This window comes from Sorex fumeus, unplaced genomic scaffold (assembly GCF_029834395.1).
Source record: "Sorex fumeus unplaced genomic scaffold, SorFum_2.1 ptg000131l, whole genome shotgun sequence".
Taxonomy (NCBI): domain Eukaryota; kingdom Metazoa; phylum Chordata; class Mammalia; order Eulipotyphla; family Soricidae; genus Sorex; species Sorex fumeus.
In genome coordinates this window covers 2,535,061-2,561,674 of record NW_026606188.1, presented here as the reverse complement: position 1 = coordinate 2,561,674, position 26,614 = coordinate 2,535,061, and the positions used below count along the sequence as shown (strand labels likewise).

At 39.5% G+C, this 26,614-nt stretch overlaps 1 pseudogene; it reads right to left on the bottom strand.

Annotated features, from left to right (window-relative positions):
* Nucleotides 1–2,191: 2,191 nt before the first annotated feature.
* LOC130046068 (craniofacial development protein 2-like) lies at nucleotides 2,192–26,370 on the bottom strand (annotated as a pseudogene).
* Nucleotides 26,371–26,614: the final 244 nt, after the last annotated feature.

Below are 26,614 nucleotides of genomic sequence, written 5' to 3'. Positions count from 1 at the left end.
TCCATGTTATACAGATAATAAATAAACTCTTAGAACCTTACTCTTAGTCACCAAATACAGATATTACTGATTTACATTCCTTAATTTTACTGCTTGTTTGGAATTAGATGAGTTGATTAGAAAAAAGGACCAAAGGATGCATGAATAGGGTTAATAAAATTATTATAAATTTGTATCTTACAAAGCTCTTAGCATTAACCCCAAAGTTATTATCCTTCATCTCCTTAATTTACTAATGCATAATCTAAGTATGTTTTAAATATTTCCATATCTCTCTCCCTCTCCACCCCCCGCAATACCATCAGTCTTTAGGTTACCTTGCTACCCCATACTTAGAGATTTTACAACTTTCTTTAAAACCATTTGAATGCTTCTATTTCCTTCATTAAACTATCTTTTCATGTGAATCACAATGTTATAACATGGAGATGGCTTTGAAATATTTAACTGTTGTATAGTCAGAATTCAGGCTACTCAATTGCATTTGATATTCTTTAGGGATTTATATATAAAAAGGCGCTCCGAATTAAATTTGCATAGCTTTGGTTCTAAAGCTGCATTCAACCAATGTTCAATATGAAGCATTTTAATAGAGTTACCATATTTCTATGGGTAGAGTGATAGCACAGTGGGTAGGGCGTTTGCCTTGCATGTAGTCGACCTGGGTTCGGTTCACCTTGCATGTAGTCGACCCGGGTTCGGTTCCTCCGTCCCTCTTGGAGAGCCTGGCAGGCTATCGAGACTATCCTGCCCCCGTGGCAGTCTGGCAAGCTCCATGTGGCGTATTCGATATGCCAAAAACAGTAACAATAAGTCTCACAATGGAGACATTACAGGTGCTCACTCAAGCAAATAAATGAACAACGGGAAGACAGTGCAGGACAGTGCTACAGTACTACAATATTTCTAAGTTTTTAGGTAGAACTCAGTATTTTAGATCCCGACTGTTTGTTGTATTTTTTTTATTTTTAGTATTCCTTAGAGTGTATATTATGTTGAAAATTAGAAGTATCTTGAAGCCAAAATTTGAAATCTAAGTTTTAAAAGATATATTTTGTAATTTCTGTAACAGAACATTGAAGATGTGTCACTGGAAAAAATGTGAACCTCAGTAGAATTAGCCAGAACTGTGGTTCACAACTGACCACTTATTTCGTTAATGGGTATTTATTAGGCACTTACTATGAGTAAAAAGCATTAATTTTTGCCTTTGGGATACTGTAGTGAACAAGAGAAAAATCCTTATCATCATTGAATCATCCTCACTAATTAACTGGAGATGTATAGTATAGATGATGAGATCTGAGGCAAAGGACAAAAAGGTGGAAAAGGATAAGGATGAAAACTCCAAGTTACTAGGGAGGTACATAGATTTTAAAAATAGTATAATTACCACTTTTTACAGTAAGGTTAATGATAGAGTTTCATGCAGACCACATTCCAGCACCACACCCTTCCCTAGCTTGCCTGCTTCCATTCGACATTTCCTCAGGCTGTCATCTCTCACACATTCTTCACCCCCATCCAGACTCTTCATAATGGCAAAGTCCGTTCTTAACTCATCTCTCAAGTTTTCTGTCTCTTATTGTTATTCCTTTAATAAAAGCTTGTGTTTGAAGAGACATATTACTTTTTATCTTTCATTTAAAATTTTTTAATTTTAGCTGCTGTGGTGTATAGCATTGCTATGCTCATTGCAGCACTTTTCACAATAGCCCAAATCTGGAAAGAACCAAATGTCCAAGAGCAGAATACTCCCTAAAACACAAGGGGGCTCATCTTTCCTTCCTTCCTTCCTTCCTTCCTTCCTTCCTTCCTTCCTTCCTTCCTTCCTTCCTTTTTTTTTGTTTTTTGGTCACACCTGGCATGCTGAGAGATAACTCCTAGCTCTGTACTCAGAAACCATTCCTGATGGGTTGTTGGCCATTTGAGATGCCGGGGATCGAATCTGTGTTGGTAAAAAGCAAAGGAAAGGTCCTACCTGCTGTACTTTTGTTCCACCCCAAGACCCATGCTTTCTTTACCCTGTTTGGTAAGTGAGAAGCAGAAGCTCAGGGCTGGAGCAAGAGTACACGAGTCGGGCATATGTCCTGCACACAGCAGACCTGAGTTCAATCCCTGGCATCCCATTTGTACCCTGAGCCCACTAGGGATGGTCCTAGAGCACAGAGCCTGGGGTAAGCCCTGAGCATCACTTCTGAAGGAATAAGTTGAAGCTAAGCAGGGTGTGACTTCTGTAGGAATCACGAGCCATTACAGCAAGATGTTTCTCCAGGTTTGAGGAAAATTTTGCCTGTGAATTTGTCTGTTGCATGCGGTAACTGGTAACATAAATATTAATGTTAAAAATGAGCCAGTAAACAATCTGGTTCAACCCTCCCAATTTGTCACTGGAGTGTGAAATGACCCTCCAAATACTTTAAACTGACCAAAATGATATCTGCAAAAGCCCAGTACTAAATTCACATGCTTTTCCCTGATAGTTACTTTACAAGTACCTTTCTTTTTCCCTTCTAGTAAAGGTGGTCAGCAGAGAACTATTAAATACAGGACTTTAAAAAAACATTTTCCTCAAAAACTCTTTCCATTTTCCGTCATTCCTGTTATTTAAAATAGATGAATTCTGGCATAACATTCATTTCTGAAGAAACCAACACTGAAAGTGCTATAAAATGTTTATAACGAGAGCGGTAGGGTGTTCGCCTTACAAGTGGCCAACATGGCCGACCCGAGTTCCATTCCTCCGCCCCTCTCGGAGAGCCCGGCAAGCTACCGAGAGTATTCGATATGCCAGACACAGTAACAACAAAGTATCCAATAGAGACGTTACTGGGCCCGCTCGAGCAATCGACGATCAACGGGAGGGCCTTTACCTTTTTACCTTTAACGAGAGTTCTGGATGTCTGTTTATTTTCTCAAGATCCCCTGGTTCCTGAAGTGGCAGTGATGCTAGCTCTTTTTGAGTGACTGCTTTGTATCGGCAGCAGTGCTGGTGTCTGAGTGCATCATTCAGCTCTGGTTTGCTCCACAAGAGAATTTTCTGGGAAAATGAAGGTTTATACATGCACGTAAAGGAAAGACCTGTTTCAAGTATGATGCATACCAGAAGCTCTTCTATTTAATAGAAAATACTCTCTAAAATGTTGTAATTATGAATTTGAAAGTTTAGTCTTTTGAACGCCTAATTTCATGGTTCCTTAGACACTAGGATTGGGACTCATAACATTTTGGTATGGTGATCAAGTTAATTGTGTGTGAAGTAAACCTTTATTAATGCAGAAATTTTCTTCCATCCTGTTACGTTCACCTTGTGTTAGAGATGGTTTCTACAAACAAAGTACCATGGAAGACATCTTCCAAAGCTGTTTTCTGTCAGGCCTATTAGAAAGTTGTCAGGAAGTTTGTGAGATCACAGTCATACTGGTGAGAAGAGACTGTATGCTCTGATCCATAGAAACTGGCCACCTTAATGAGTGAAAAGTTGTGTTTGTAATTATATATACACTAAATCCACATGTATCTTAACATAATGAATTACTTGTTATTTCCTTCTTTTCTAGAATTGTTGTAATCTCCGTTCTTATGCTAGAACTTTACTTCTTAGAAAGTGATTGAATACTTAGAAACAGATTGCCTGTAAGGTATCATGAATTGAGGGGCAAGAGTGATAGCATAGCAGAGGGACCTTTGCCTTGCATGCAGCTGACCCAGGTTCCATCTCCAGCATCCTATGTGGTTCCCTGAGTTCCACCAGGAGTAATTTCTGAGAGCAAAGCCAGAGTTAACCTGAAAATCACTGGGTGTGACCCCCAAACAAGCAAACCAACAAGGTATCATGAATTTGGAAATGGACATAACAATTTATTTTAGATACTTGAGGGTTTTTTATCTTAACTTGACTATTCCTAGGGAAAGAATGTTCAAAATATTTAGCCATTTTAAATATGCACATATAATATCTCAAGTTATCTGATTTGAAATCTAGCATCAGATATTTTTGATGGTATTGAACCTAGCAAATGTTCAATAAAAATACATGAGTAAGTTAAACATGGAGATCTTCAGTTTTTTTCCACTTTTCTTAAGATCTCAGTTGTCCAAAGTTTACCTACTACAGAATGTAGTATTTTCTATGATCTATTTCATCAGGTTCTAGGATTTACTCTATAGAGAATAAGAGATGGGTTTTGACCCTCAAGAATCTCATTATTATAGTACAATAAAATATTCTAGGGTCATTTTTATATTACATATGTTATATTAGGCATTATGAATGCATGTTGCTATAGATATAAAAATTAATGCATCATGCCTGCCCCCAGGAGACTTACAGACCAATTGTAGGGTAAGAGAATTGTCTACACAGGATTGGACAATTAGTAGTGTGAGGCTTTGGGTAATAGATCTCCACTGTTTCTCTGTTTTCTTGCATTCCACACAATTCAATGTCTCCCTTATCCACTCTATGAATTGTCCTTCCTAATTCTTCCAGTGATTTGTATTTTAACATCTCCAGTTACCCCTATCTTTATACTCATCATTCCTTTTTGAAACTTCTTTCTCATATTCTCTCATAGTTTCAAAGGGAAAATGACTAGTTATTCTATTCTAAGTAATTCTTTCTGCTTGGAAAAAGAATCACTTGGCAGCACTGGGACAGAATTCTTTTTTTTTAGGTATATTATCTCCAATGAACCATTTAAATCCCCTTTGTTCTCATTTTTTGATCATTTTAGATTGCATCTGTAGGAGATCCCATTATTACCATAAACTCTTTAATCAACTCAGTAACCTTCATCACACTATAGCAAAGGCCAAAAGAGGTAATTTAGGCAAAAGTAAATCCCTAATATTTGATTTGATGAAAGGATAAAATCATTCCATTCAACCTAAGTGACCCTATTTGAACTTTTTATTTAACAAAATCCTGGGATTAGCTTAGATTGTCAGTGACCATCCTTGCATAAGATGAAATATAATTACAGGGCAATGTTAACCTCTTGAAATTGGTTTTAGATGGGAAAGAGATACAATTAGCTGGAATAAGTGAGAGAAATAAAGGAGGGGATGTTTTATAGTAGTCCTTATTTTTAGTTTCTTTACTGTAGCACTGTAGCACTGTCCTACCATTGTTCATCGATTTGCTCGAGTGGGCCCAGTAACGTCTCCATTGTGAGACTTGTACTGCATATGTTAAATTCTAATTTCTAACAATACTCACATTGTATCATAATGCTTGACCATGGTCAGCATGCATTGTTTATTCCATCCTGAGTGTACAAGATCATGCGCTCAGGTTTCGTGACTAAATAAGAAAACAAATTCTTTTGTTAGATATTTAAATATTATATATCCATAAATCCCTTGGAGAAACACTTCTTATATAAAAGGGGTATGATCTTACAGAGGTGTATTTTATTCTTTGGACAATTGGAATTGCCTTTTTGTTTGTTTTGCTGTCTTTAGTTTCTCCAACTTCCAAATTCCTTCAGTTAGTTTTGCATTTTGCTTTAGGAAAAACCTTTAGTAAACTCAGACCACTTGTCTTTGAATGAACCGATGTTGTATCATTAGTGACAATCACATACCTCATACAGATACCTTAGAATGTTCACTTCACCTTTTTAAGTATTACTTATGAGGGACAGAGAGATGATGCAGGGATTAAGGTACTTGCTTTCCTTGTGGACAACCCTGGTTTGATCCTCAGCACTGCATAAGAGTCCAGAGTAAGCCCAAAGAACCTCTGGGTGTGACACCTCTCCCCAAACAACATGAATATTTTCTTTTATTGCAGTTAAATAAACAAAACGATTATTATTATAACTTCAGTACAAGACTTTTTTTTCGACCTGTGCTCTTAAATAAACTCCTCATTTCCTAAATTACTCTGATAACCTTATGCTGAAATCTTTTCTATTTCAAGCCTGAAACATCATTACTTTAAAAAAGCCTTTCCAGAATTCCCATTACTAGGTTATCTCTTTGTGTAAATTTTCAAGTACCCTTCATTTGTGTACTTTTTTATTATAATATGCTTCATCATAACACATATGTACATATATATGTAAAAATATATGTGTAGTTTGTATCTGTGACTTTGTCTCTTTATTAAACATAAGGAAATATTAATGTATTCTTCATTGTACTTTTGTGTATGGTGTGTTCTTTTTGTAGAGACATTCATACAGAAAACTTTTAATAATCATTTCTAATTAAAATTTTGGTATTGGATCATCTGTAAGAAACTACACTCAAACTGTAGACTGAAAGCCTACGGTAAGCATCATCCTAAATGGGTAAAAGCTGAGAGCCTTCTCTCTAAGATCAGGGACACAACAAGGATGCTCATTCTCTCCACTGCTGTTCAATATAGTACTGGCAGTACTTGCAGTAGCGGTAAGACAAGAAAAAGATATTAAGGGCATTCAGATAGGAAAGGAAGAAATCAAGCTCTCATGATTCGCAGATGATATGATACTATACTTAGAGAACCCTAAAACCTCTACCAAGAAACTCATAGAAACAATAGACTTATATAGTAAATTTACAGGCTATAAAATCAATACCCAAAAATCCATGGCTTTCCTATATGAAAACAATGAGAGAAGAAAGTGACATTAAAAAAAAAAAGATCCCATTCACAATTGTGCCCCAGAAAATCAAATACCTAGGAATCAGCTTAACAAAGGACGTTAAAGACCTGTACAAAGAAAACTACAAAACTATACTTCAGAAAATAAAAGTGGACAGGGGGAACTGAAAAGATATCCCTTCCTCATGGATCAAGAGAATTAACATTGTCAAAATGGCAATACACTATACGAGTCTATTGTTTCTAGGAGTTTTTTGGTGGAGGTTATTGGGTTCTATAAGTATAGTATCATATCATCTGCGAATAGTGAGAGCTTGATTTCTTCCTTTCCTACCTGAATGCCCTTAATATATTTTTCTTGCCTAATCGCTATTGCAAGTACTTCCAGTACTATATTGAACAGCAGTGGAGAGAGTGGGCATCCTTGTCTCGTCCCTGACCTTAGGGGGAAGGCTCTCAGTTTTTCCCCATTGAGGATGATGCTTGCTGTAGGCTTGTGGTAGATGGCTTTAATTATGTTGAGGAAGGTCCCCTCTATACCCATTTTGGCTAGGGTTTTCATCATAAAGGGGTGCTGGATCTTGTCAAATGCTTTCTCTGCATCTATTGATATAATCATATGCTTTTTATCTTTTCTTTTGTTGATATGATGGATTATGTTGATTGATTTCCGAATGTTGAACCATCCTTGCATCCCTGGGATGAATCCTACTTGGTCATGGTGTATGATCTTTTTGATGAGTAGTTGGATTCTATTTGCTAGTAGTTTGTTGAGGATCTTTGCATCTGTGTTCATCAGGGATATCGGTCTGTAATTCTCTTTCTTTGTGGTATCTCTGTCTGCTTTTGGTATCAGTGTGATATTTGCTTCGTAGAAACTGTTTGGAAGTGTTTTTGAACAATAGACTCATATAGTAAAGTTGCAGGCTATAAAATCAATACCCAAAAGTCCATAGCATTCCTATATGCAAACAGTGAGAGAGAAGAAAGCAACATGAAAAAAACAATCCCATTCACAATTGTGCCCCAGAAAATCAAGTACCTAGGAATCAGCTTAACTAAGGAAGTAAAGGACCTGTACAAAGAAAACTACAAAACGCAACTTCAGGAAATAAAAGAGGACATGAGGAAATGGAAAGATATCCCCTGCTCATGGGTCGGGAGACTTACCATTGTCAAAATGGCAATACTACCGAAAGCATTGTATAAATTCAATGCAATCCCTATAAGGATACCCACGACATTTTTCAAAGAAATGGAGCAAACACTCCTGTAATTTATATGGAACAATAAGCCCCCACGAATAGCTAAAGCAATTCTTGCGAAAAAGAAAATGGGAGGAATCAACCTCCCGATCTTCAAACTGTACTACAAAGCAGTAATAATTAAAACAGCATGGTACTGGAACAAAGGGAGAACTGCAGACCAATGGAACAGGGTTGAATACACTGACATCTCCCCTCAATCATATGCTCATCTAATCTTTGATAAAGGTGCAAGTAATGTAAAGTGGAGTAAGGAAAGCCTCTTTAACAAATTGTGCTGGCATCACTGGACGGCTACATGCCAAAAAATGGGCTCAGAACTCTGCCTAACACCGTGTACAAAAGTAAGATCAAAATGGATTAAAGACCTCAACATCAGACCAGAAACCATAAGGTACATTGAAGACAAAGTTGGCAAAACCCTCCATGACATTGAAGCTAATGGTATCTTCAAAGATGCCACGCCACTGGCCGAGCAAGTGAAAACAGAGATAGATAAATGGGACTATCTTAAACTAAGAAGCTTCTGCACCTCCAAAGAAACAGTGACCAAAATACAAAGACAGTCTACAGAATGGGAAAGGATATTCGCCGAATACACATCTGACAAGGGGTTGATATCCAGGATATACAAAATACTGGTTAAACTCCACAAGAAGAAAACATCCAACCCCATCCAAAAATGGGGCAATGAAATGAACAGAAACTTTCTCAAAGAAGAAATCCGAATGGCAAAAAAGCACATGAGAAAATGCTCTACATCATTAATCATCAGGGAGATGCAGATCAAAACCACAATGAGATACCATCTCACACCCCAGAGACTGGCCCACATTCAAAAGAACAAAAGCAACCGATGCTGGTGTGGATGTGGCGAGAAAGGGACACTCCTTCACTGTTGGTGGGAATGTCGACTAGTTCAGCCCTTTTGGAAAACAGTATGGACGTTTCTCAAAAAATTAGAAATTGAGCTCCCATTTCACCCAGCGATACCACTCCTGGGAATATACCCCAGAGAGGCAAAAATGTGTAGTCGAAGTGACATCTGCACTTGTTTGTTCATTGGAGCACTCTTTACAATAGCCAGAAACTGGAAGAAACCTGAATGCCCAAGAACAGATGACTGGTTAAAGAAACTTTGGTACATCTACACAATGGAGTACTATGTAGCTCTTAGAAAAGATGAAGTCATGAAATTTACATACAAGTGGTACAATATGGAAAGTATCATGCTAAGGGAAATGAGTCAGAAAGAGAGGGATAGACATAGAAAAATTGCATTCATCTGGGGATATAAAGCAACAAAATATGAGATCAATACCTATTAATAGCTGAGATCAACACCAGGAGGATTACTCCATAACTTAGAGGCCAGCCGGATATTCTAGGGGAAAGGGCAGTTCAGATAGAGAAGGGAACACCAAATGAAAGGTGTTTGGAGGATCCTCCCTGGAGGGGAAATGCATGTTGAAAGTAGACTATGGACTGAACATGATTGCCACTCAATGCCTCTTTTGCAGACCACAACACCCAAAAGGAGAGAGAGAACAAAGGGGAATGTCCTGCCACAGAGGCAGGGTGGGAGGGGGGGTGGGGGGAAATGGGCACTGGTGGAGGGATGGGTATTTGATCATTGTATGACCGAAACTCAGGCACAAAGATTTGTAAATCTACAACTGTACCTCATGGTGCTTCACTAATAAAAAAATTAAAAAAAATGGCAATACACTACAAAGCATTGTACAAATTCAGTGTGATCCCTATAATGATACCCATGACATTCTTCAAAGAAATGGAGCAAACACTCCTGAAATTCATATGGAACAATAAGCCCCCACGAATAGCTAAAGCAATCCTTCGGAAAAAGAAAATGGGAGGAATCAACCTCCCTAACTTTAAACTCTACTACAAAGCAATAATAATTAAAACAGCATGGTATTGGAACAAAGGCAGAGCTGCAGAACAATGGAACAGGGTTGAATATACTGACATCTCCTCCCAAACATATGATCATCTAATCTTTGATAAGGGAGCAAGAAATGTGAGGTAGATCAAGGAAAGCCTCTTTAACAAATTGTGCTGGTGAAACTGGAGAGCTACATGCAAAAAAAATGGGCTCAGATCTCTGCCTAACATCATGTACAAATGTAAGATCTAAATGGATTAAAGAGCTCAACATCAGACCGGAATCCATAAAGTACATTGAAGATAAGGTTGGCAAAACCCTCCATGATATTGAAGCAAATGGTATTTTCAGAGATGTTATGCCACTGGCCAAGCAAGTGAAAACACAGATAGACAAATGGGACTATCTTAAACTAAGAAGCTTCTGTACCTCAAAAGAAACAGTGACCAAAATACAAAGACAGTCTACAGAATGGGAAAGAATATTTGCCCAATACACATCCAACGCGGGGTTGATATCAAGGATATACAAAGTAGTGCATGGAATCTACAAGAAGAAAACATCCAACCCCATCAAAAAGTTGCGCAACGAAATGAACAGAAACTTTCTCAAAGAAATCCCAATTGCTAAAAGGCACATGATAAAATGCTCTACAACATTAATCATCAGGGAGATGCAGATCAAACCAACGGGATATCATTTCACACCACAGAGACTCACCCACATCCAAAAGAACAAAAGCAACCAGTGTTGGTGCAGATGTGGCAAAAAAGGGACCCTCCTTCACTACTGGTGGCAATGCCGACTGGTTCAGCCCTTTTGGAAAACAGTATGGACGATTCTCAAAAATTTAGAAATTGAGCTCCCATTTGACCCAGCAATATCACTTCTGGAAATATATCCCAGAGAGTCAAAAAAGTACAGTCAAAATGACATCTGCACTCCTATGTTCATTGCTGCACTGTTTACAATAGCCAAAATCTGGAAAAAAACCCGAGTGCCAGTAACAGATGACTGGGAAAAGAAACTTTGGTACATCTACAGAATGGAATACTCTGCAACTGTTAGAAAAGACGAAGTCATAAAATTTACATATGAGTGATACTACATGGAAAGTATCATGCTTAAGTGAAATGAGTCAGAAAGAGAGGGACAGATATAGAAAGACTGCATTCATATGGGGAATATAAAGTAAGAAAATAAGAGACTGACACCTAAGAATAGCTGAGATAAGTACCAGGAGGTTCACTCCATTGCTTGGAGTCCAGCCACACATCCTAGGGGAAAAGGCAGCTCAGATAGAGAAGGGAGCACCAAGTAAAGGGTGTTGGGAGGATCCTTTCAGGATGGGAGATGCATGCTAAAGGTAGACTACAGACCAAATTTGATTGCCACTCAGTGCCTTCTTTGGAAATCACAGCACCCAAAAGGAGAGAATGAACAAAAGGGAATGCCTTGCCACAGAGGAGGGGTGAGATGTGGGGGGGATTGCGGGGTGGGAGGGCTACTGGGATAACTGGTGGTGGAGAATGGGCACTGGTGGAGAGATGGTTACTAGATCATTGTATAACCAAAACCCAAGCACAAACAATTGTAAATCTTCATCTGTACTTCATGTGTTTCACTAATAAAAATTAAAAAAAAACCCTTTATTTCAAACGGCAATATCCTAAAGGAAAGAGTGAGCAAAAGGAAATGCCCGGCGACAGAGGCAGAGTGGGGTGGTGGGATGGGGTGGGGTGTGTAAAAGCTACTGTGATCATTGGTGGTGGAGAATGGGCACTGTTGGAGGGATGAGTACTCAATCGTTGTATAACTGAAACCCAAGAACAAAAGTTGTAAGTCTACAACCGTACCTCATGGTGTTTCACTAATAAAAAAAAAAATTGCTGAGTAGTAAAATAAAAAAAAAAACAATGTAGACCTATGGAAATAAAAGAGTTAAAGAATCCTTTCCCATGATGAAAAATGTAAGTGATTTATTTCATGAAGAAATTATAGAAGAAAGTGGTAACTGGTGCTCTATCCACATAGAGTTAGGATTTCTAGAAGTGGGATAAAATGTCCAAAAATAATAGCTTGTATAGGGGCCAGAGCATAGTACAGCAGGAAGGGTGTGTGCCTTGCACATGGCCGAACCAGGTTCAATCCCTGGTGTCCCATATGGTCCTTCAAACACCTCCAGGAGTAATTCCTGAGTGCAGAGCCAGGACTAAATCCCTGTGCATCGCTGGGTGTGACCCAAAAAGCAAAAAAAAAAAAAAATAATCATAGCTTGATAGTCAGTGGGCAACTCTTAAAAGCTTATTAAACTGAAATACAATGAAATTTTTTGTTAATTTATCAGAGTATCAGTGCATGCAGACTCCAATAAGCAGTTATTGTATCTATCAATCAATCAGGAAGAACAATGGGATCAGAAGTCAAAGGCTCCATGTAGGTCAGGCATCTGGGAATGACTAGATTCAAGGGGCAGCTCTAATTTTTTATGGAATTAATTTGAAAAGATAAGTGCATATATTCAGTGTTCAAGATATATAAGCCTATCAAGTACAAGAAGAGGGGAGATGCAAAAAATTATAGAGAAAGAGAGCTGAAGTCTGTTGAAATAAATATCTGAATACATATAAGAGCCATTTTGCAACCGCAAAAAATAGATTCAGGGTGATTTTCTCTGAAACAGAGAAAAGAAAGTATAGAAAAAATTACAAATACAAGAAAATAAGTTGAGATAAAAATCAAAATAATAACTCAAATTTGAAAAGAAATGTTTCATGATAATTAGAAGATGGCATGAATATATTTAATTCATGTGTTCTTTCAGGACTGGAGCGATAGCACAGCAGGTAGGGTGTTTGCCTTCCATGCAGCCACCATGGCCGACTAAAGTTCGATTCTTCCACCCATCTCGGAGACCCCAGCAAGCTACCAAGAGTATCTCGCCCGCACGGCAAAGCCTGGCAAGCTACCAGTGAAGTATTTGATATGTCAAACACAGTAACAACAAAGTCTCACAATGGAGACATTACTGGGCTCGCTCTAGAAAATCGATGACCAACGGGAGGACAGTTACAGTGACAGTGTTCTTTCAAATATGAAGACTATAGGAAAACTATGAAATATGAAAGAACTCCAGGACTATTATCGTTGGTGCGCTTTCTGCAAAAACTACAAGAAAATCAATTTTATAAAGTAATGTGAAGTGTTTCTGGCAGCGTGATCAGTGTTGTTTTAAATATTTAGGTAAAGGTAAAGGCCCTCCCGTTGATCGTCGATTTGCTCCAGCGGGCCCAGTAATGTCTCCATTGGAGACTTTGTTGTTACTGTGTCTGGCATATCGAATACTCTCGGTAGCTTGCCGGGCTCTCTGAGAGGGGCTGTGGAATCGACCTCGGGTTGGCCATGTTGGCCGCGTGCAAGGCGAACACCCTACCCGCTGTGCTATCGCTCCAGCTGTGCCTAAAGTAGAGAAAGAGTAAGAAGGAAATTGTCTGCCATAGAGGCAGGGGGTGAGGTGGGGTGTGGATGGAGTGAGGAATACTGGGGACATTGTTGGTGGAAAATGTACATTGGTGGTGGGATGGGTGTTTGATCATATGACTGAAACTCAGTCATGAAAGCTTTGTAACTATATGTCAAGTGATTCAATAAAAATAAATATTTAGTTGTAGATGGAAGATATAAAATAACACTGTGAACAAGAGGAAAAGGCAGATTTGTTAGTGCTAATTCATTATCAAGGTGAAAATAGTGCAACTAGAGTATAAGAAAGATGAGATGGAGGGAAATTGAAATCAACAGTCTTTAGATATTATTTTAAAGCTGTACAAGAATAGTAGAAGTGTTAGCATTATTAATATAAAAGTAATGCCTTAAGAAAGATATCAATAATGACGAAAAGTATCTGAAAAGCTGTGAAAGATAAAGAGAAAGGAAAGATAAAAATGGATTTTATTGTGGCTCACCTCATGAATTTTTATTACCCAATGAAAGGTATGTTATTATCAAAATATTAATTTAAAAACATCCAACAGAATAAAATTTCGACAGGTTTGATAAACAAAAATAAAACAAGAAAATTAAATATTCCACTCAGTGAATAACTATAAAGATACATAAGAAAGAAAATCTCTCTCTCTTTCTCTCCCCCACCCCATTAGGGCATTGTGGTTCACAATATTGATACTGAAAGGTTATCAAGAATATCTCTTACCTACTTTTAACCCTGAGATATTGTCTAGTGTGATCATTCCCAGCTATTCTTATCATACTCTCTCTTCTCTATCTTACCTTGCCTACCCTCAGCCCCCCACACACTTGTGGTTAGTTTCAAACATTGATTAGTCCTCCTAACACTTGTTTTCCCTGGACATGGATATTATTTTTCTACTATATTAGAGAAAAAAAGTGTCTGCTATAGAGGCAGGTAGGGGGCTGGGGGTGGAAAGCTACGGGAGGGAACCTGGGACACTGGTGCTGGGAAATGTACACTGGTGGAGGGACGGGTGTTGGAATTCTGTGTGACTGAAACCTAATCATGAACAGCTTTGTAATGGTCTATTTCACAGTAATTCAACAAAAGAATTTTAAAAAAGAAAAAATACCCATATTTAATTGTATTATTTTCATAATGGGCTGGAGCGATAGCACAGCGGGTAGGGCATTCGCCTTACAAGCGGCCAACATGGCCGACCCGAGTTCCATTCCTCCGCCCCTCTCGGAGAGCCCGGCAAGCTACCGAGAGTATTCGATATGCCAGACACAGTAACAACAAAGTCTCCAATGGAGATGTTACTGGGCCCGCTCGAGCAAATCGACGATCAACGGGAGGGCCTTTACCTTTACCTTCATAATGAGAAAATCTAGAAGAATAATCCAGAAATTGACTAGTGATCACCTCTGGATGGTAGGAGGAAAGGGGCTGATGGAATAGAAGTGGTATTGTGACTTTTCTATGTATGTTTTCATTAAAATATTTTATATGTGCTATATAAATGTGGTAAATATTAAAAATAAAGCTAAAAAGTGTCCTATATCTTGGCATTCACACCCAACAGCTGCCATTGTGCCTCTGGTCAGACATTACCACCTCACAACTGGGCTCCACAGAGATGCCAAACTGCCCAAAATTTTAGGTACACTGGGTTTTTAATTTTGGGACTGAAAACTTTGGGCCTACTCAGAGTGGGGCAGGTGACCTCTGCCCTCTCCCTGCAACCAAACTTCTGTAAGTCCTGGCAGTCATACTCATATCCCACTGCTGCCACCCTGTAAGCTCACTGCTTAATTGAAAATTCTGGATTTTCTACAGTGACATCTCTAAGCTCTACAATACTAACATCCCAGTAGGAGCACATCAGAGTGAATGGGAATGCAACCTAGAAGCCAACTAAACTCAATTAACAAAATTAACACATAAGGCTCCACTAGCAACTAAAGATTAGTAAACCCTCAGGACTCAATGTCCCCATGGAGAGATAAAATAGTTTTCACCAATTTTCTTTTACTGAAGTATTTTTTGATAATTCCATTAGCCATTTAGTAATAGAAAGCAATATAAAATAAATTATTGCTGACCTATTTGAGGGATAGACATATTTGTTGGGAGAACCCTGGGAGGATAATTGGACAATGGTGGAGGGAAGGTCACAGTGGTGGGGGGATTAGTTTTGGAACATTGAATGCCTGTAGCAAATGCATCATGAGCAATTTTGTAAGCATTGTATGTAAATAAAGTGTGTGTATGTGTGAGAATGCCCAAATTTAGATTAACAGAAACAAGTCAGTTATATAATATTCGAGATTTATAAATAAAATTATTATCTTGAATGTGACTCAAACACAAAAATGAATACAAACTTAGTAACTACAAAAAGGATGAAAAGAAGTGTAAAGAAATCTCAAACATCATTGAGTAATGTCAGTAGCCATAGTGATAGTATATTATTGTATGTGTATGTGTTTAGGGTGTTATATAAATAAGAATAACCCAAAAATATGTGATATTTTTTTAATTGTTAATATAAAAACACCATGGGGTACAGTTGTAGACTTACATTTTTTTATTAGTGAAACACCATGAGGTACAGTTGTAGACTTACAAATTTTTGTGATTGGGTTTCAGTTATACAATGATCGAGTAGACATCCCTCCACCAGTGCTCATTCCCCACCACCACTAATCTCAGTAACCCTCTTAAACCCCATACTCCCATCCCACCCTGCCACTGTGGCAGGGAATTCCCTTTGGTTCTCTCTCTCTCCTTTTGGGTGCTATGATTTCCAAAGAAGGCACTGGGTGGCAATCAAGTTGGGTCTATAGTCTACTTCAGTACACTTCTCCCATCCTGGGAGGATCCTCCTAACACCCTTTATTTGGTGCTCCCTTCTCTATCTGAGCTGCCTTTTCCCCCCAGCATGTGTGGCTGGCCTCCAAGCAATGGAGTAAACCTCCTGGTACTTATTTTGGCTATTCTTGGGTGTTAGTCTCCTATTTTGTTACTTTATGTTCCCCAGAAGAATGAAATATTTCTATGTTTGTCATTCTCTTTCAGACTCATTTCGCTTAGCATGATACTTTCCATGTAGTACCACTTGTATGTAAATTTCATGACTCCATCTTTTCTAACAGCTACATAGTACGCCATTGTGTAGATGTACCAAAGTCTCTGTGACCAGTCATCTGTTTTCGGGCACTCAGGTTTATTCCAAATTCTAGCTATTGTAAGTAGTGCTGCAATGAACAAATAAGTGCAGATGTGACTTCGACTATACTTTTTTGCCTCTGTGGGATATATTACCAGGAGTGGAATTACTGGGTCAAATGGGAGCTGAATTTCTAATTTTTAGAGAATTGTCCATACTGTTTTCCAAAAGGACTGAACCAGTTGGCATTTGCACCAGCAGAGAAGGGGGGTCCCCTTTTTGCCAAATCTGCGCCAACTCATTGTTTTGATCTGCATCTCCCTGAAGATTAATGATGTTGAGTATTTTCTCCTGTACCTTTTAGCTAGTCGGATTTCTTCTTTGAGAAAGTCTCTGTTCACCTCGTTGCCCCATTTTTTGATGGGGTTGGATGTTTTCTTCTTGTGGATTTCAACCAGTACTTTGTATATCCTTGATATCAACCCCTTGTCGGATATGTATTCGGCAAATATCCTTTCCCATTCTGTAGACTGTCTTTGTATTTTGGTCACAGTTTCTTTTGAGGTGCAGAAGCACCTCCTGTTTTATTTCCTTAAGTAGCGTTTTGTAGTTTTCTTTTACAGGCCCTTTACTTTCTTAGTTAAGCTAATTCCTAGCTTGTTGATTTTCTGGGGCACAATTGTGAATGGGATTTTTTTTTATCTCCCATCCCGACCGATTCCTCCAGCAATCTTTTTCTTAGTGATCCCTTCTCTATTCCAGCTGCCTTCTCCCCTTTGCTCATGAGGCAGGCTTCCAGCTATGGAGCATATCTATCTGTCCCATGTATCCACTGTCCTTAGGTGTCAGCCTAATGTTATATTGTTTTATACTCCACAAATGAGTACAGTCCTTCTATGTCTATTCCTCTCTTTCTGACTCATTTCACTTAGCATGATACTCTCCATGTCTATCCATTTATAAGCAAAGTTCATGACTTTATCTCTCCTGACAGCTGCATAGTATTCCATTGTGTAGATGTACCAAAGTTTCTTTTTTTTAAATTATTTTTATTAGTGAAACACCATGAGGAACAGTTGTAGATTTACTATTTTTTGTACTTGGGTTTCGATTATACAATGATCAGATACCCATCCCTCCACCAGTGCCCATTTTCCACCACCATGGATAATATGCCCCCCACCCCTATCCCCCCATCCGCCCCAGCAATCCCCTGTGTTCTCTCTCTCCTTTTGGGTGTTGTGGTCTGCAAAAGAGGCATTGAGTGGCAAACATGTTCAGTCCATAATCTACTTTCGACATGCATCTCCCCTCCTGGGAGGATCCTCCAAACACCCTTTATTTGGTGCTCCCGTCTCTATCTGAACTGCCCTTTCCTCTAGAATACCCGGCTGGCCTCTAAGTTATGGAGTAATCCTCCTGGTGCTGATCTCATTTATTCTTGGGTATTAATCTCATATTTTGTTACTTTATATCCCCCTGATGAATGCAATTTTTCTATGTCTATCCCTCTCTTTCTGACCCATTTCGCTTAACATGATACTTTCCATGTTGTACCACTTGTATGTAAATTTCATGACTTCATCTTTTCTAACAGCTACATAGTACTCCATTGTGTAAATGTACCAAAGTTTTTTTAACCAGTCATCTGTTCTTGGGCATTCAGGTTTCTTCCAGTTTCTGGCTATTGTAAAGAGTGCTGCAATGAACAAACAAGTGCAGATGTCACTTCGACTATACATTTTTGCCTCTCTGGGATATATTCCCAGGAGTGGTATTGCTGGGTCAAATGGGAGCTCAATTTCTAATTTTTTGAGAATCGTCCATACTGTTTTCCAAAAGGGCTGAACCAGTCGACATTCCCACCATCAGTGAAGGATTGTCCCATTCTCGCCACATCCGCACCAGCATCAGTTGCTTTTGTTCTTTTGAATGTGGGCCAGTCTCTGGGGTGTGAGATGGTATCTCATTGTGGTTTTGATCTGCATCTCCCTGATGATTAATGATGTAGAGCATTTTCTCATGTGCTTTTTTGTCATTCGGATTTCTTCTTTGAGAAAGTTTCTGTTCATTTCATTGCCCTATTTTTGGATGGGGTTGGATGTTTTCTTCTTGTGGTGTTTAACCAGTCTTTTGTATATCCTGGATATCAAACCCTTGTCAGATGTGTATTCGGCGAATATCCTTTCCCATTCTGTAGACTGTCTTTGTATTTTGGTCACTGTTTCTTTGGAGGTGCAGAAGCTTCTTAGCTTAAGATAATCCCATTTATCTATCTCTGTTTTCACTTGCTTGGACAGTGGCGTGGCAGCTTTGAAGATACCATTAGCTTCAATGTCATGGAGTGTTTTGCCAACTTTGTCTTCAATGTACCTTATGGTTTCTGGTCTGATGTTGAGGTCTTTAATTCATTTTGATCTTACTTTTGTACATGGTGTTAGGCAGAGTTCTGAGCCCATTTTTTTGCATGTAGCCGTCCAGTGATGCCAACACAATTTGTTAAAGGGGATTGTTTTTTTTTTTATGTCACTTTCTTCTCTCACACTATTTGCGTATAGGAAAGCCACGAACTTTTGAGTATTAATTTTATAGCCTGCAACTTTATTATACAAGTCTATTGTTTCTCGGAGTTTCTTGGAAGTGGTGTTAGGGTTCTCTATGTATAGTATCATATCATCTGCGAATAGTGAGAGCTTGATATATTTCTTTCCTACCTGAACGCACTTAATATCTTTTTCTTGTCTAATCACTATTGCAAGTACTTCCAGTACTACATTGAACAGCATTAGAGAGAGTGGGCATCCTTGTCCTGTCCCTGATCTTAGGGGAAGGCTCTCAGTTTTTCCCCAATGAGGATGATCCTTTCTGTGGGCTTGTGTTTAATGGCTTTAACAATATTGAGGAAAGCCCCCTCTATCCCCATTTTTGAGGGTTTTCATAATAAATGAGTGCTGGATCTTGTCAATTGCTTTCGCTGCATCTATTTATATGATCATACGATTTTTATCTTCTCTTTTGTTGATATTATTGATTATGTTGATTGATTTCCAAATATTAAACCAACCTTGTATCTCTGTTATGAATTCTGTTTGGTCATGGTGTATGATCTTTTTGATGAGTTGTTGAATAATATTTGCTAGTATTTTGTTGAGAATCTTCACATCCGTGTTCATCAGGGATATTGGCCTGTAGTTTTCGTTTCTTGTGGTTTCTTTGTATCCTTTTGGTACTAGAGAGATGTGGGCTTCATAGAAACTGTTTGGGATAATTTCTGATTCTTCAATTTCCTGGAAGAGTTTGAGAACAACTGGCAATAGGTCCTAATTAAATGCTTGGAAAAATACACTAGTGAATTCATCTGGACCTGGGCTGACTCATTTCATCTCTATCCCCACGTAATGCAGATTTGCATTTTCTTCATTTTAGTGTGTAGGTATGGGAACTGAGATGTTACCCAGATTTGTTGGTATTAGAAAACTACCTGCAGCCCGAAAATAGGCCACGCCCACTTCCACCGAAGCCATGTCCACTTCTGAAGAGGCCATGGCCCCATGGGAACCTGGTGTGTGTGGGAGTGAAAGCTGGGTGGAGAAGAAGACCAGAGGGCATTAGGGACAAAGAGGAAGAGGCAGAGGCTCAAGACAGAGGCTCAGGGCTGCTTTTGTACCAGCATCCTAGAGGATGCCTGGGGTGCTTCCACAGTGAAAGCCAAGTCCCGGGTTTGAATGCTGGCGGGTTAACTGAACTGGGATGGGAAGAAGGCCAACAGGGCTTTCGGCACAAAGAGCTCATTTATTTACTTTTGATGCTCTTTTTGGTGTCCACCCATGGAGGTGCTTGGGAGACCATACAGTGCTGGGGATCCAACCCAAGGGGCCCACATACAAAGCATGTGCCCAGCTCTTGAACTATTTTCCTGACCCTCACTTACTTTTAATCTTGGAGAATTAAAACACATTGTCAATTAGATCCTTATGATTTCATTTTTCTTCTCTGTAATGACTTTTCCTCTATATTGCTATTTGACTTGAGCTGTCTGAGGCAGTGGACACTAAAAGCCCTATCTTCTCCATAACCAGCAAACTAATTTGATATTCCCATTGGCTTGAATCTGTCAGCTTTATATCTTGAATCTGTGAGTGTGTGACCCCTTCCACAGAGATTTGCAGCTTCTGGGCATTTTGTAAAGTGCTGAAATTGTCTGGAAAACTAGTCTTTGTGCTTTGCAAACTAATGGAAAAAGAGAAAGTATTTCCTATCTTACTTCCTGCAGCAGTTCCCCAACATTGCAAGTGTATTTTTAAATTTATTTTCATTTGATACCTGAGAAACATCTCAAGGTATTTTGATTCTTAACTATTACTCTCTATTATTTTATAAGATTGGGTGTTAGAGTTTAATTTATTCTCCATTCTACTTCCTAACAAAGTGTTACGTATTTCTTGAGTCATCCTATATTTTTGGAGGTGGGGAGGACGCAAAGTGAAAACACAGATGATAATATTTGGTCAAATCTTGAAACCACATCCATTTCCTAAGATGTATAGGCAATTAGTTTTCTTTTCATCGGCTCAGAAAATTGTGGAGATTTTTCTCATGGTTTGCTTGAATTTATGAAGAACAATTAAGAAGGATATTTTATAATTTCTGCAGACTTTCATATCTTTGGATGTTTGTATATACATTAGACCAAAGTTACTTAACAAATAAAGAACTTAGGTTTCTTTTCTCATTCCTTTTCTCAACTTTCACATTGTCCTTTTGAAATTTTGCCACAGATGAGCTATTTTAGAATATGGGCAAATATATTTTTGTTTGAGCCTGTAAGCTTACAACACAGGCTTCTAAGGCTGTGGCTGATCTAGTAGTTTCTAAGGCTGGCTCTAATCTAGTGGTGTAATCTAATAGGCGCAAGATAAAGTCGGCTACTCTTCTCCCAGTAACAGGCTTTCCCTTGCGGCCTTGAACCACTTTCTGAATGCATTTATTTCCCTATACCCAGGGTCTTTATAGACTGCAAGAAGTCTAAAATGTCTTGAAGAGGAAATAACCTCTATCCTGGGATTTGCACTTAAGTTCCAGTCATCTTCTTGCTTGGGCTGTTATTTCGGATTCCCTGAATAAACTCTGAGATCTGGTACTTAGCGGTATGCATCCACTTATTCTGCCAGATGTTTATCTAACAGAACTTCCCGCTTTGCTCTCCTCCCTGTATGATTCTTACATAAGGTTTGGATTCAAATTGTGATTTCTTGGAAGTTTGGTGCTGTGTCTTCTCCATTTCTGTATTTGACGTACAATTTTACCCCAAGTCAGGACTTGGTCAATATTTGCTGGTTAATGGTATTGATTGTAGCACCCGCTGAGCTTCTCAGCTGTTGGGAAGTAAGAATGGAAGCAAGGATGGAAGATGTACCTAGGCCATATTCTTATACCTATTCTGTTTACTTCCTCTTCTGTATTTATTCACATTTGTTTGTCAGTACTGAATCCTTCCTGGATCTCATCTGCATGTTGGCTACCCACTTTCCAGTTTCTACCTATTAAACTTCTTGCCAAAAGGACCTAAGTTTCTCTCCCCATAATAGTAATGGAGGGAATCAACACTTTCCTCATTCTAAAGATGTAATGAAATTTCTACATACCCCAAATAGAGGGTATATGGCTAGATAGAAGTCCAAGGTGTAATAAAGAGACTACAAATCAAATCAAAACTGATTGCTTGTGGTCCAGAAAATTAGTAAAGTGGATAGGGCATTTGCCTTGCATGCAGATGACTAGAGTTCAATCCCCAGCACCCTATAATGTCCCCCAAGTCTGCTGGGAGTAATTACTGAGCTGAAAGCTAGGAGTAACCCCCGAGCATTGTCTGGTGCAGCCCGAGACAAACAAACCCAAATCTACCAGCAACAACAAAACCCTGATTGTGACACAGTGCTTCAGGGGGATCACCAGTTAATAAAGACCACCACCTCCTTCCTGTTCTGCCTTCCCTGAACAGGGAGCAGGCTCAGGAGTTGGAGGAGAGGTCAAGCACCCAAGACTGAGGTGCCCAGCAGTGTTGCATCTTGAGGGTAGAACTGCTTCAAACCCTGAGGAACTGGCAGCCTTGGAAGTAGGCTTTTGTGCCTCTTTTGCTGTTGGCACAGGCTATCCTTGGGGGCAGGGATGCACTTGGCTTGGATGAGGGTGTAACTCTGCACTCTGAAGCCAGGGGGTATCCCTCCTTGCGTCCTCTCTAGGGGCCAGGGAATGTCTTTCTGCTTATACTTTGAACATAGGTGCATTGTGTGGATGCTTTAAGATATAAACCGATTTCATTTATTTATTTTTCCTCCTTTTCCTTTCTGATCTGTATCTAGTCTTAGAACTTTCCATTGGGAATTTTAAAAAAACAGCAATGCAGGGGGCAATTAGGGACTTCTGCAGCTCAGACAGCTGTGGCCAAAGATTGCTCTCTCCTCTTCTCTCTGTGTTTTTATGTCCTTTCAAAATGTCAGTTAGCACCTTTCAAATAAAATCTGCCATCAAAGACACACTTTCTCCTCCCCGTCTGTGGTGCCAAAGATAGACATTACTCTGTCTGCTTCAGTTCTCAGCTTCCTGTCATGTTTGGCAAAAATTTAATTGTGTCTGCTTTCAGCATAACTTTTCTTTGTTTTATTAGCTTCGGCATGTCCTCTAAAGGAAAGATTTTTCAGCAGGGGAATGTACACAGTGTTTTGTTTCTGCTTCTCATGATTGGCTTCCCAAAGTCTTTTAAGATGAAAATTTGCTCCTGAAAAAGATGCCACTGGAATCAGACTGTACTGGTTTATTTAAGGGGGTAGTTCACCGAGGGAGTCAGATTGACATAGTAGTGATGATACCGCTTACCCTCAGTTCATGGCTCCTGTGCAACTCAAGTTCCTTCTCTTTACAAGCCCTAGCCTTTCCTCCTGGTAACTTTATAACAATCCTTCAATATCTGGCTCAGGTATCCTATGACATTAATACTTTGTCTCTGTTTCCTTAGCACTATAAATATATATGATGTGTATATCAAATCGACGATCAACGGGAGGGCCTTTACCTTTATATATAAACATATATGTACATAGAAATATATATGTGTGTATAATTATATTCTTGATCACTTGATATCCTGTTACTTATTGATTTGCTCGAGCAGGTACCAGTAACATCTCCATTTCTCCTTGTCATATGCTAATGTAGCCCAGTGGCATCTGCTTGCTACAGGAACACAAAAAGCCTCAAATGTTTGTTCAGGGTGTTGACGAAGAAATCTGACCATCTTGTAGTTGGGTGGCCACGCGTTCTTTTGATGTCATGTGGAATCCAGTCGGTAACAGCTCTAGACCAGCGGTCATCTTCAAATCACATTATCTGTCCAGCCCATCTGATTTTTGGTGCCTTGGCAAATGAGACAGCGTCCCTGATTCTCGATAGTTGATAGAGGTCAGAACTCCAGATTCCTTCTCTCACTTGAGTGAAAGGTGATACTCCAAGCACAGCTCTTTCAATTTATCTTTGGGTGGCCCAAATAGCATTCTCATCCTGTTTTCATAGGGCCCAGGTCTCTGAGGCTTGTGTTAGTGCAAGGAGAATGGTGGAGTAAAAAATATGTGCCTGGAGCTGGAGGTTCTTCATCCTCTCAGCTATTTCTTTGACGCTCTTGAAGGCATTCCAAACTGCTCTCTTCCTTCTGCGCAGTTCAGGTGCCAGGTTGTTCGTCATGTTGAATTCTCAACCTAGGTAAATAACTTCTGCATTTGGAGATGTTCATTCCATTTAGAGCAAATGGAACATCAGGAACTAGTCCTTTTTCATAAACAATGTCTTCATGAGATTCAGCTGCAGTCCAATCTTTCCGTACTCATGGTTGAAGTCAGCCAGCATTCATGCCACTTGCCTAATGTTTGTTGTTATTAGAATGATGTCATCAGGGAAGCGGAGGTGGTGTAGTTGCCAACAGTCTTTCTTCACTCCCATTCCTTCCCATTCCAGTCATCGCATGACATTCTTAAGGGTGGCATGGAAGAATTTTGGTGAAAAGGTATCGCCTTGCTGAACCTCTCTCTTCATGTCGATGATCACTTCCTTGTAGAATGGTGAGATCCTGGTAGTGAATCTGTAATACAGCTCACAGAGGATCCTGATGTACTGAGTTTGAACTCCCTGTTTGGCTAGGGTTTTGATGATCATTCAGTCTCAACAGAACCAAAGGCCTTCTTTAAATCAATGAAGGTTAGACAGAGTGGCATCTTGAACTTCCAAGAAACCTCAATAAGCTTGGTTACCTTGTGGATATGGTCTATCATGCTGAATCCTTTGCGGAACCCAGCTTGCTTGCATGAATATTCTTCATCTAGTGTACTGCCAATCCTATTCAGGATGACTCGAGTGAACAGTTTGTAGACAATGGACAACAGGCAGATCAGGCTATAGTTGCCAATGTTGTGGATGTCTCCCTTATTGTACTGTAGAACGGTCCTGCTGGTTTTCCATTGGGATGGAACCTTGCATTAAGACAGGTGGCATGTGAAGAGCCAAGCCAATGTATTGATGAGTACCAATGGCAGGTTTTTCAGGTGTTCAGGGCTGATGTTATCTGAGCCAGGTGCTGTTTTCTTCTTTACCAACAATATGGTGTGTTGGATTTCAGAAGATAGAATACTGGGAACAACATATCCATCCAGTGGAATTTGCTATGTGGGCAGTTGGACATGGTTATCAAAAAGATCTGAGTAAAAGTCATGGATAATCTTCTCTATTACCCTTCTGGAAGATGTGATAGATCCATCACGACATTGGAGGGAAGTCATCTTGGTCTTGTAGTACGCGAAGGACAGGCTGTTATTGTGAGTACTTTTCCTGGCTTCTGCCAGATCAGCCAGCACTGTTGCTCTTCTCTCTTTGAGGTCTTCCTTTATGGCTTCTCTACACTGCTTTGCGAGCTCAGATGTTTGCTTGTAGTTGCCTGAGGCTTGTGCCAAGCCACATTGATGAATGAGCTTGGGAGTTTCCGAAGATAGGTGTCTTTTTGTGGCTTTTTCTCTGTCAGAGTTCCTAGCACAATTTTGGAAGTGCTGAACCAGTTGTTCGTATTCCTTGCCGATGTTGTCAATGATGGCATTTTCCCATGTTGCCGCAATAGTGTCAAAGAGCTCCCAGTTCTTGGTCATTCTGTGCGTTCTCTTAAACGTTGTAGCCTCTTCTGCATGCTCTTTGAGGAAGATTTTTGCACGAAGGAGATGGTGGTCCGATCCCGTTTGGAATTTTGGGATCACAGCGACATGGGTCAGGCAAAACTGTGGATTGAATATGATGTGGTCAATTTCATTGTGGAACTGTCCACCAGGAGACTCCCATGTCCAACATTTAGATTCAGCCTTCTGGAACTGTGAGTTACCATGGATGGTTTTGGTCAACATAATGAACTCAGACAGTTTCTTACCCTGTTCGTTCTATTCTAGGCCATGGGGCCCAATGTGTAGTTCTTTTGACAATCTTCTCCATCCTATCTTGGCATTAAAATCACCAACAATGATCTTGTAGAACGTGTGGTCTTCTTTATAGAACTTCTCGAGCCTCATTTAGAATTTCTCAATTTCTTCTTTATTGTAGTTGGATTTTGGTGCATAGACGACGAAGATAGAAACTGCCAACTGTGAGCCACGTCTATTCAATATAAGCATCTGATTTGGGATTTTAGGCATTCGACTTAATACTTATGGTCAAGATCGTGTTGACAAGGACACTGACAGCACCAATACAACCTCTTTTGTCACATGTTCCTAGTAGTTTTTCTCCATTGTCAAAAGTGATGTGATGTGGTTGATGCATTCTCATCTTGGTCAGAGCAATGACGTCGTACTTGATCTTCTGCGCTTGCATCATCAGGTTCTTGATGGATGCTTTTGATGCAAGCATAGGTGTGTTGAAAGTACAGACAGTCATTTTCATCCTTCTTTGTTTTGGCAGCCTAGTTCGGCCCTGAGATTTTATCAGCCTGTCCTTTCTCATTCTTCCTAACGCTGATGTATTGTGGGCTCTTTCAGTGTCAGGGGAATGAGGCTCATTGTTTTTACTGTTTTTGGCATATCGAATATGCCACAGGTAGCTTGCCATATATACATAGCACTGTCCTCCCATTGTTCATCGATTTGCTTGAATGGGCACCAGTAACATCTCACAACAAACT